General features: G+C 42.6%; 1 long non-coding RNA gene across 1 annotated transcript in view; it reads right to left on the reverse strand.

Moving 5' to 3' along the window:
• The window catches only part of LOC147023667 (uncharacterized), a 51147-nt gene extending 40813 nt beyond the window's left edge, over nt 1-10334 (reverse strand). Inside the window, exons 1-2 of the long non-coding RNA XR_015060328.1 lie at nt 1563-10334; nt 1294-1343 (exon numbers count right to left, since the gene is read on the reverse strand). This is a non-coding gene — a long non-coding RNA (uncharacterized LOC147023667). The remainder of the gene's footprint in view (nt 1-1293; nt 1344-1562) is intronic.
• Nucleotides 10335-10581: the final 247 nt, after the last annotated feature.

Here is a 10581-nt window from a genome sequence, read left to right on the forward strand (position 1 = left end):
GGAGTGCACTCAATTATTCCGACGGGGTTAAAGTTCAAAATTCGTGTTTGACATCTCACATAAAGAAGAGCAAGAAATCATTACCAGTGTTTAAATGAAGCAATATACCGATTGATTTAAAAAAAAAATTATCTTCCAGGAAATGCCAGATAGGGTCATTGTGATCTCAGCTTTTGGGACCGACTATTCCAAAAATATTTTCAAGCAAGCTATGGCAAATATGCAAGGAACCGGTGCCAGAATGCACCCATTGAAAAAGATTACACAGCACATTTGGGAAGGAATGTTGTGACCTGCACCAAATAATCGAGCTTTGGAGCGAGATATGCTTGACCTCAAGGTCTACCACGGGATATGAGAAGGGTAACACTGAACACATGCCACACAAAGAAAGCACACTCGAATCGATTTTCCCCCAGGGCACTTTTTGCATGACATTTCATAAGATATATTCCAGCATCATAAAACAGACGTTTTAAAGCTTTGTTTTCATACCCTTTGGCTGAAAAAGAAACAAAATTGTCTCGAAGACGGCTTCAATGTCGCAGCACTAACAAGATATGCAGCAAAAGTAAGACTGGCAGCAGATTCATCTGCAATCAAAAAAAGGTTCGCCTTCTTTTTTCCCCAATTCTTTCCTTTGCTGTTCGATGTTTAAATGTTGGTTTGGATGATAGATTGAACGAATTGAAGCCCCATGCCAACTTGCATCAACCTTACAATCATGGATGCTTTGAAGTCCAAACATCAGTAAACCTGTGCCCGTTTAGAGTACAGGATGCACGATGTCTCTGTGGAGTGTTTATGACTATTCTTTCGTTCATCATGCCCTAAATTTTTTCAAGCTGGACCATCAAATATATGCTGGATTCCAGATGGGAAAGGTCACTGAAAAATTCAGGTTTGCGCAGACATCCATTTTTGGGCAACCTTTCAAAACCGTAACATCCAGAGAAAATAATCGTCGATCATACTGCAACGTACTCTGTCTGCTGAAAAGATTTGGTCACTGCCCTGATCACAAAGCTCCTTCTATACCAGATATGATTTCTCAATGAACTTACAGGTGATTGTGTGCAATATTATGTAACTTTCAGGACTGGGGTTTTCTTGCCATTCACTTGAGATCATTTCCCCAACAATATAAAATGTTTTTTGATTTTTTGGAATTAAAGGTGCTGGCAAGTTGTTTTGAAGTTGGATTTAGAAAAGAAATGGGTGCTCTCAAAATGTTTTCACAAGTTTCCGAGGCTGTACATGACATGATGCATATATTCCACATGGTGGACTTACCCAGTTCAGAAAGCCCGACAACAACCTCCTCCCCGCTCCACCATTGGTCTCTGTTGGAAATGTTGGAAACATTTATTCATTTAATACAGACAATTCACCATGCATTCCAGCTGTATAACCATTTAATTGAACCACAAAATGTTCTAATAAATTTTATATCAAACAGGTGTTTGCATGAAAGTGCTGTATAATTGTTTATAAACAGGTTAAAAGCAGAGAAAGTGCAGCTTGTCTGTGCTAGTTTTGTATGGAAAATGTTCCAACTTTACCTTACTGGTCTTGTGTCAATCATTATTCGTGATTATGAGAGTTCAATTGTGAAAGGAAACGACACAGACCTGTTTGCCTTACGGATTTCCACCTGCAAGAGCAGTTATAAAACAAGAAAGAATCCAGTTTTGCTCATTGTCAACATGGAGCACTCAAACATATGAATGGAGAAATGCAGTGACGGTCTAAAATAACTGACTTATGGATGTTGTAAATTCAGTACAAGTGCGTAGGAGTCAAATGCACAAAAATCTACCACCACCTGGCAAGTGCTTTTCTCAATTGTTTACTTCAATTGGACGAATATGTGAAAGCAGGGCATTGGCCAATAAGGCAGCTGCAGTGGGTTGGACTCTGCTGATGGTGCCCAAGGAATCCATCGAACGTTGGCAAGTGGTGGAAACACAACCAACTGTGTTGTGTTCATGGTTGAAACGGAAAGTTGGTAACATTCCCTGTGTTGGATTCTTCAACGTTAAATGAAAATAAGCAACAAAATCCAATAAAGTCCGATAACATCCATTGAGAGGTATTTACAAGTACAGTACAGTACATTCAAGCAGTGAGTTTTTTTTTTCCCAGCATGTTGAAATAGTGTTCACACTTCCAATCTGTGAAGATAAATAATGACATTTATTTTGTTCTCATAAAAGATTGCAGGAGCAGTAAGAAAGTCGTTTCATATGCTTTCAACTAGACTGTATGTTGCCCCTGAAAAAATATGAAACATGTTTAATGTGCTGACCTGAGTCAAAATACAAACTCGAGGTTTGAATAATCAATTATGTCCTAATATCCTTATCATTCATGTTATTTTATTAATTCATATTGGGGTATTAGAGTAGTGATTCCATTTTAAGGGAAACATTTTTGTGCCCATACCAATTTGCCTAAAGAGCACTTTTAATGGCAAAATGTGGACTGGACACCATAGGACCAGCCCCAGTACCCATTTCATGGTTGACCAGCACCACGTAGGACCTCAAGGCCATTAAGTCAGCAGGGTTTTTATCAGCTTTTCATTTCTCCCGAGACTAGCTCTGTTTACGGTTGCTTGATTCCAAATTCAAATCCATAATATTGCCACCTTCACGGTGATTTCAACCCCAAACCTCTGGAATGTCATTTAATTGCACTTACCGTACCACTGCATCCACATTACAATATATAAAACTCCTTTGAATCATTAACTTATTAAAAAAAAATGTGTTGTTATATCAAGTATCCTTTTGTTATTGAAGACTGATGCTGGATTTATAGTTTCATGGCAAATCATTCATTTATACAGAGCGAGATTCCAGCCGAACATATGCTCAGGTTGAGTCATTGGTGTGTGGGGGTATGTAGCAATACAGAGTGGCCAGGTGCAAGGAAAAATGCATGGAAATTTGGTTGCCAAGGTAAAATTCACAGGCAGCTTGCAATAAACTTCGAAAAAGGTGCACCAGTAAAACTGAGCCAATGTTTTTCAGAACAAATTTGCACCTTTTACTTGGGAAAACAGTAACTGTGGTTACAAGCACAAGTCTGTGCTCACATGCACAAATAAACGGACTGCTTACTCAGTCTGAAGAAAGAAACGGTCAAATGGATGTTTATTTCGTTCCAAACACTCAGTTATACGTATTTTCCTGGTACTGCATGAATGCCGTTTAACGGGAGACAATATTGATCACCCAACTGTGTAATCATTTTCCCGCTACAACCATTAACATACGGTGGCGTAAAAATATCATTTCCAGTCACTATTTGAGTTATTAATTCAAGAAATGACAAAATCCCAGGCACAGGATTTTTAAACTTCAGCATGTGACATTGTGCCAAAGAAAAAGCAATATTATAATTTGTACTATCTTGCACAAACAATTATTAAAATTGCACAACATACATTAAGTCATATTTTAATTTACACAATCTATCACAGATAATGTTGTAACTTGCACAAACCAGGACAACCAATAATTAACCTTGTACGATATATATTAGCAACTTTGTAACTTACACAATCTAGTACAAACAATATTTAAAACTCACACAATCGAGTAAAAACAATATCTAAAACTTTCACAATCGAGTACAAACAATATTTAAAACGTATGCAATCTAGTACAAATAATATTGGTACGGCCACAGGTACCGAGACACCAGTTTGTTACTCAGGGGGTTTAATTCCGTTTGTCCTCAGAAGAGCCGGACCTGGGGCCACTGCTCACAATTAACTTTGTGGTATGGTGGGTTGCTTTAGAACCACGAACGCCACCCAGTTAACAACGAGTTCCAGTGTCCACCGTCTAATCATGCCGTTTAACTAGAGGTCACGTGGTTACCTGAACGGGGAGCATGCCCTCGGCAAAACACCAATCTTAATTTGATTAGATCTTAATTACGGTCGCTGAGCGTTTAACCGCTGGTGCGTGCTGACTATTATTGGTCAAGTCTGTGGTAATTATCTCCCAGTCTATCGAGGTTCGGACAATGCTGCATCAATGGAAGGAAAGGACAAGCATGGACAGGTTGGAACGTCAACAAGCAATTTATGAATAAGAAAATTAATAAATAAAAAGAACTTTGTATTTCCGTGAGGTAAAAATAAATTCCAAATCAATCAAAATGATTGCAAGCAAATAAATAATTAATCAGGCAAAATCAATCAGAATGATGGAAAAGAGACAGAGAGCAGATGCTTATCGGGGATTGACTTACTTAACAACTAAACACAGACAAGGGTACCCAGCAGATCATTCAGGGGGGGGGAAGAGGAATCGTTTTGCTCACCAAAGAGAAGTCGTCCGTCAAACAAAAACATCCTGAAATGTGTGAGCGTGCCTTGTTCGTCGCCAGCACCCAGCCTTGCCGTGCACCCACTCGCCAACAGGCTTGAACGCCAGTCGACGTCACCCCCAAGAAACAGGGATGCCAAGAGCGACCGTTTGACTGGAACGATGAAGCAACCAACCGTCTGACTGGCACTGTGCGCGCAACCGTCTGACTGACACAGACGAAGCAAGCCATCTGACCGGCACGGATGAAGGAAACCGTCTGACTGGAACTGACAAAGCAAACCGTCTGACCGGCATGGATGAAGGAAACCGTCTGACTGACACAGACGAAGCAAACCGTCTGACCAGCACGGATGAAAGAAACCGTCTGACTGGAACTGACGAAGCCACCGTCTGACTGGCACGGATGAAGCAAACTGTCTGACTGGAACGATGAAAGCAGCCGTCTGGAACTATGAAACGCTCTCAAAGCTGTCAGTACCGCAACCAGCTATCGCCAACTGACTGACAAACTGACTCGTCGGCTGACCCGTGCCCCACTCGCCACCGACTGACCTGCACGCCGCTCTCACCGCTCACCCCCAAATGGACCACTCCCTCTTTTTATAGGCGGCCTGTCTTGGTGGCACAAACTCCCCCCAAAATTCACCCCACCCCATTTGCACACCATTACCGTGACAACCTGCAAGTCCGCGGTTATTCCTGCTTACGAGGCCATGTCTGTGGTGCTGGGCGAGCAAAAAGCAACCATTTGTCAGAATTACCCAGCACAAACGTGAAGCGCTCATAAAACTGTCAACAACAATTATCATTTCACTGTTCAGCCCGATATGAAAAGAAGCCAGCCAGTGTCCATAGAGCTGCTGGACGGGGTGTCGAACGTCGATGGAAAAAGGCGAGTATCGGTGTCCGTGAAAGAAATGGGGGAAGGCGGGCGTCGGCATTGGTGAAAGAAGAGCCATGCATGAATGTTTCTGTCGTCAAGAGAAAAAGCTTCCCATAAGAGAGGGGCTGTATTCTTTACCCTTCTCAACGCATCACATTTAGAATCCCACCAGACATGGGGATGGGTCTATCCTGGACATGCATTTAAGGAAATAACTATCTGAGGACCTGGATGTTGGTATGCATTCGTTGTATCGGATTCTGAAATCCGTAACAATATTTTCAATTTATACAATGCAGGACAAACAATATTTTAAACTCACACAATCTTGTACAAACAATATTTTAATTTGCACAATAAATATTGTAGCTTACACATTCTAACAGTATTTCTTAAATGGTGAGTCGTGACTGCCAAGGTGGCTGTGAGTTGGTTTCCTGGGGGGCGGGGGGGGGGGGGTCGTGAGCTGCCTGCGCTACGTAGTTGCACAAGTCTAAGTGATATTCCCAATGATTTACCAATGTGGACTTGCATTCTCAAGTTCAGTAGTGATCAAAATTAAAGTAGAAACAGGCTGATTGATGTCAAGAGCAAGCTACGATGTTCGCTAAGTACGAGTAGTCCCCAAATTGACGTGTGCAAAAAGGAAATCAAAATAGCCCAGATTCCAGCCTTTTTGTTCCTCCTGTAATCAGGGTTGGAACTCTTGGGTCCAACCCAGTTTTTTCCATCTGGGTTTTTTTTTTAAAAACCCCACTTGAATATACCTAGTATTTTCCCCAGTAAGGTAGGTTTTTTTCAAACTATTGATTCCTGTGTTGTTGTTTTTTAACCCTTGTCGAGGTAACGAGGGGTCTCGGTGACCAAATACCAGGATCGGTGGGTCATCAACAAAATCCGACTGAGAAACACTGATCCAGCACAACCAATAATTAACCTTGTGCAATATAAATTTCAGGGATTTTTCCACGTGTGGGTCAAATCTACAGCTGCTACTGCTGCCTCCTCATTAAAGCTCAGTTTTCTGAACGGCATTCATCTTTTTCTGTTATATCTTTGTGTTTCATCCAATTTTCCAAATGAAATGGTACCTTATTGTGCTGTATTTGTCGAATTCATTTTTGTGTTGCTCAAGGCCGACTCCTTCCTTGGAGAGTCGCCGTCTAATTAAATGATGTGTTCCTTTTGTCACCATGTTCCTCGTTTTGCTCCTTTCTTACCAAGTATTGTAATTTCTACATTCTCAACTTTACCCTATTTCTCCTCCTCGTTAAAAAAAATTCATTTTTTTCACTTCATAATGATCTCATTCTACTTAAATTTCCTTCTGCTTGTACTTCCTGCACTTCATCCTTTTAAAATCCCTTTTCTCAATATATCCAAACAATCTTCATTGAATTTAAACGTTTCTTTCTTTAAAAACTTTGTTTTTATTTTTAAAAGCATTCTTTAAAAAAACCAAATCCTCATGAAAAAATATTTTTGCTCATTTCATTGCAACATTAAATATTGAAATCGACTTTTTTTTTCTTTTTTTTATGGAAATGTCTTTTGTTTACCAACACACAAGTTGATTGTTCAACTTGGGAGTGACATCATATATCAAACAAAAGATGAACAACAAAACTGAACAATGTAAAACTTCACTCATTTTATGAACTCTGGCATCAATTTCAAAATGTTCGATTTCTGCATTGTTCAGCTTTGTCACAAATCCAATCGGTCAACTGGTCACAGTACCCAGAAATTTTGAAATTTCGAGAAGAAATTGAGGAAGGAGCTTTGTGTCCGTTTTGAATTTTGTCACACCGGAAAGACAGCTTATTTGAGAAACATTTCTCACCAGATTGTTTTGAGGGTGCTTTGAATGCAAATATGGCATTTAAAAAAGATAAAAAGGTTCTGCATCACAATCCAGTGGCAACAATCCAGACAAACACATTCTGCATCACAATCCAGTGGCAACAATCCAGACAAACATAAATGGGTTATGAAAAGAAGCAAAAGCAGGCACTCTCAGATTAGGTACATAATTAATCAAAGGGAACTGGGGGGTGTTGCGTTTGCAAGTGGTTTGGTTACCACTTGCCAAGCAGCTAGCTTGATTCAAAGCGCTCAAGCAAGCACTCCAACGGACCGGAGTGCTCAGCACCGCTTAGCAACATGGCAGTCTTCATGTAAACAATGTCGTGGGACTCGAGTAAATGCTGTCCGGGCCGTCCTTTTCAGTTTAACTCGATAATCTTGTGACAACTTCCCCGCCACAAATCGTTTTGAATCTGGTGGCCATTTTGCTAATTTAAGTGGGCGCGTTCTGTTCGCAAGCAGCTCGCTTACCGCTCGCCAAGCACCTCCCTCAATGCGCTTGCAGAACGGTTGATACGGAACAGCTGCCTTGGCAAGCGACCAAGCAAGCTTGGCAAGCTAATGGAACAGGGTAATGAGTTTTATACCTTTTCAATATGAGTTGCATCTTCTTGTTTGTAGAGCTAGTACGTGCCCTTACGTGCGTGCCCGTATGTGCGTGGCCATACGTGCAAAAAAAATATAAAAAAATAAAAACTTTCAAACCGCGAGCCAGAAACAACCACACAGGCCGTTCCTTCGCTCTCGCATGCCTGCACATGCTTGGCCGTACGTTCGTGCCCGTACGTGCGTGGCCGTATGTGAAAACCCCCCAAAAAAACTTTCAAACCGCGAGCCAGAAACAACAACCACACAAGCTGTTCCTTCGCTCTCGCGTGCCCGTACGTTCATGCCCGTACGTGCGTGGCCGTAAGTGCAACCCCCCCCCCCAAAAAACATTTCAAACCGCGAGCCAGAAACAACAACCACACAGGCCGTTCCTTCGCTCTTGCATGCCCATACGTGCGTGGCAGTACGTACAAACCAAAAAAAAATCTTTCAAACAACCACACAGGCCGTTCCTTCGCTCAAAAAAAAACTTTCAAACCACACGCGAGCCAGAAACAATAACCACACAGGCCGTTCCTTCGCTCTCGCATGCCCATACATGCGTGGCCGTACGTGCAAATCAAAAAAAAATCTTTCAAACAACCACACAAGCCGTTCCTTCGCTCTCGAATGCCCATACGTGCGTGCCCGTACATGCAAATCAAAAAAAAAATCTTTCAAACAACCACACAGGCTGTTCCTTCGCTCTCGCATGCCCATACGTGCGTGGCAGTACGTACAAACGAAAAAAAAATCTTTCAAACAACCACACAGGCCGTTCCTTCGCTCAAAAAAAAAACTTTCAAACCACACGCGAGCCAGAAACAACAACCACACAAGCTGTTCCTTCGCTCTCGCATGCCCATACGTGCGTGGCCGTACGTGCAAATCAAAAAAAAATCTTTCAAACAACCACACAAGCCGTTCCTTCGCTCTCGAATGCCCATACGTGCGTGCCCGTACATGCAAATCAAAAAAAAAATCTTTCAAACAACCACACAGGCTGTTCCTTCGCTCTCGCATGCCCATACGTGCGTGGCTGTACGTACGTGCCCGTACATGCGTGACCGTACGTGCAAATCAAAAAAAAATCTTTCAAACAAATACGCAGGCCCTTCCTTCGCTCAAAAAAAATCTTTCAAACCACACGTGAGCCAGAAACAACAACCACACAGGCCGTTCCTTCGCTCTCGTAAACGACGACTGGATTGGGACATTGTGTTTATCTATAAATGCGCATAAGAAATCGAGAAATTATTAGAATACACTAAGTCATCACGAATTATCGCTTTCATTGAAGTAACAACTGCTGTGATATTTACACACACAGAGTTAATTAAAATCAAGTTTACCTCCCTGTCATTGACCATTGCCACTCCTACCCATGGTGACTATGGCGCCCTTTCCCCATCGTAACCGGCAAGGCCCGTGACGTCATCGTCGGCCGGCCGCGCACCGGCCAACGCAGCAACGTGTCCTGTCATTGGTTGGTAAATAAATGGCCATAACTTGGGAAGCACTTGTCCGATTAATATCAAACCTTGAAAAGGCACATCCTCAGGTCCCCAGCAATATAGCTGGCAAGTTTCAATTAGATCGGACGAGTGGTTGTCGGGAAACAGCGCTCACACACACACACACACACACACACACACACACACACACACACACACACACACACACACACACACACACACACACACACACACACACACACACACACACACACACACACACACACACACACACACACACACACACACACACACACACACACACACACTGCTGGAATTATAGATAGAATGAAAATCGTTGATGTTCATTTCTGATGGAGGCAATTTGATGATTCATGATGGAATTAGATAAACATTTTCACGTCATGTACAGCATATGACAAATATTTCATTTTCCTTTCCACCGTAGATATTGATGACGCCACTCCAAGTGTGCCATGTCCAGGGCCCATCGATAGAAACATCCAGCCGGGTGTTCGGTGCTGCATGCAAATTGTCTCTCCAACAAGTGCCTCTGGTTTAGCTTCAGCTGGTGGACTCTCTTGGAACAGCTGCACATCATCACTGTTGGGAATGATCTGCACTCTCAACAGCTGCACCCTGAACAATTGCTAAACATACTTGGATAAATATTTAATGACTATAGTGGTAGGAGTATTGTTGTGGGTTGGAATGTCAGCTTATGGCAATGTGTAAACTCCTTTGAGCTGTCCCACCTGGGTTCGAATCTCAGCCCAGCTATAAACTGTCACCATGGTGTGTTGCAGCCGTCCATCAGAAAGACGTCAAGCCGGACGACCAGTCTGCCGGCACTTGGTGTTGGTGGGCGTTGAAGAGCACTTGTTGGTGGTGGGCATTAAAGATCCCATGGTGTGTTTTGTAAAGAGGAACAGAGTTATCACCGGAACCCTGAACAAATCTCGCTTAAATTGCAGGTATCAGTTGGTCTGGTCTTCCCAGACACTCCTTGATATGGTCATATTTATTATACTCCTTGATATCTCAGTGTGGTTGCTGTCTGGGCATGGTAACATTTTTACCTGCGACATGTCTACAAGAAGGGTATGGTAACATTCTTACCTGCAACATGTCTGCAAGAGCTCTGCGTTGCTGTTGTTGTTGGGGTTGATGGTTGGTTTTTGAAATGTGCACCCATCATTTTGTGTGGGTGCCATGGTGGGTGGAGTCAAGCAACCAATGTGGGTTTGATCCAGCAGCTGTCTGACTGGTCACCTGGTTACCAGGTCTGACTGGTCAGACAGCTGCTGGATCACACCCACATTGGTTGCTTGACTCCACCCACCATGGCACCCACACAAAATGATATAGCCACCATCTTGGTTTTCTGGTGGGCCTGACACATTAGGCCTGGAGGCCTCTGCTG

The sequence above is a fragment of the Eptatretus burgeri genome, chromosome 7, assembly GCF_056783735.1.
Source record: "Eptatretus burgeri isolate ZD-2024b chromosome 7, Ebu_testis_v1, whole genome shotgun sequence".
Taxonomy (NCBI): domain Eukaryota; kingdom Metazoa; phylum Chordata; class Myxini; order Myxiniformes; family Myxinidae; genus Eptatretus; species Eptatretus burgeri.